This window comes from Colobus angolensis, unplaced genomic scaffold, assembly GCF_000951035.1.
Source record: "Colobus angolensis palliatus isolate OR3802 unplaced genomic scaffold, Cang.pa_1.0 Scaffold19, whole genome shotgun sequence".
NCBI lineage: Eukaryota > Metazoa > Chordata > Mammalia > Primates > Cercopithecidae > Colobus > Colobus angolensis.
This window is the reverse complement of record NW_012115043.1, coordinates 223658-225636: the sequence shown is the minus strand read 5'-3', so window position 1 is coordinate 225636 and position 1979 is coordinate 223658. Positions and strand designations below refer to the sequence as shown.

The 1979-nt window shown below is 43.3% G+C and overlaps 1 pseudogene; it reads right to left on the bottom strand.

Annotated features, from left to right (window-relative positions):
• Window positions 1-808: 808 nt before the first annotated feature.
• LOC105510656 lies at window positions 809-1334 on the bottom strand (annotated as a pseudogene).
• Window positions 1335-1979: the final 645 nt, after the last annotated feature.

The window sequence follows — 1979 nt, the reverse complement described above, 5'->3', positions numbered from 1 at the left end:
ATGATCATAGGCAAAGATCTGTCTTTTTCAAGATAAAGTTTCTTTTATTGCTTTTTCTTATTAAAAAGTACCACTGCTCCACGGGCACAGTGGTTCATGCCTGTAATCCCAGCATTTTGGGAGGTTGAGGTAGGTGGATCACTTGAGGTCAGGAATTCGAGACCAGCCTGGCCAACGTGGTGAAAGCCAGTTTCTATTAATAAAACAAAAAATTAGCCACGCGTGGTGGTGCACACGTGTAATCCCAGCTACTCAAGAGGAGAGAATCTCTTGAACCTGGGAGGCAAATGTTGCAGTGAGCTGAGATCGAACCACACTGGACTCCAGCCTGGGCTACAAGCAAGACTTCATTTCAAAAAAAAAAAAAAAAAGTATTACTTCTCATTACAGAAAAATCAGAAAATACTAATAAATGTTAAAGTACTCACAATCTCTCTTAAACATCACTATTAATGCCACTTTAGATTATTAGTACACCCTCCTAGGTAAATATATATATATATATGTATATATGTAATATATTTGAGCATATATAACATATATGATACACACACTAATGTACTTTTTTCAAACAAAAATGGGTCCATCCTGTAGTATGGCTTTGTGCTTTATTTCTCCTCTTTTACCTAACATTTTCTGTGGCTATAGATACATTTGCCAGCATCATTTAATGGCTGCATATTTTCCTACCACCTGAAGTACTTAGTTGATTTAACCAGTTCCCTGTTGTTGGACACTTAGGTTGTTGCAACTTTTTCTCAATTATAATTGTTGTAATGAACATCAGTGCAGCTAAATCTTTGCATAAATTCTTTTTTTTTTCATGCCTCAGGTTTATTTGTACAAATGGCACAGGAGGACACCAGCCCCCTGCAGACGGCAGCCCAGGGGGGTCACATCAGTCCTTCTGTCCTCAAGTTGGCGGATAGAGATCTCTACTCTGAAGCCTTTGTAGGGGGCCTGGGCACCTTTGGGAGCCTGAGCTGGAACTGAAGCTGGAGCTGCAGACTGGGCCTTGGTTTGATCCTTGGCCTTGGCCTCTGCCCGGCACAGCCTGAGCGCCTTGGCAATGCAGGCACGAGCATGCTTCCCAAGCTTGGGGTGGCCAATGTAGGCAACCGACTGAGCTTGTGGCTGACACCCTTTGGGATCTTGGGCTTAACCTCTTTGGGCTTTATGAGGGTCTTGATAGCCTTGGCACGTGCACTCATGGTCTTGGCACTGTTGGCCTGCATCTTCTTTAGGCCCTTCTTGTTGTGCTTCTTGGCAAAGGGCATGTTCCTCAGGAACTTGGGGTCCACCCCCATTTCTGTGCCATTTTTGGAACTGGTCATGTGTGGTATGATTCTTGTACTTGGCTATGTCTGCACTGTAAGCCACGGCTCCCGAAGCTCTTAGAACCGGAAGAGCTTGCATAAATTCTTAACCCCTTCATTGGACAAATTCCCAGAAGTTAAATTGCTGAAGCTCCTTCATATTTCTATGTTGGGAAAAATAAACCCAGATATTGGCCTAAAATACTGAATTAACACTCAAAGGTTCCCAGCCTTCAGTGGGGAGCTGGACAACCCATGCCAGTGAGCTCCAGGGGCCGTGCTGTTTGCTCTGTACAAGGAAGAGACTCTCCATCCTCATGTGACTGTTGGAGATACCAGCTGTGAGAATGGAAGCCACAATTATAACTTCTTGTAAAAATAAGGGCTCTTCATTAAAAGCCATCTATGGGAGTTATCCATCTTCTGGAGCCTCAAGTGTGGGATACTTTGGAATGCATGTATGTGTATCAGACCTGTCATACTTACCTATCTTTAGCATGCGTGGACATTGCATCCTTCTTTCTCTTCTCTTTGCATACCTTCTTCTCTGCTGGCCACAGGTGAATTGGAATATAAATGGTTTTTGAAATTCTATAGGAATGTCCTGGCCCATTATCAAATAGTACCTGCTTCTCACTTAACATCTCTGCCCTAAGGGTATTT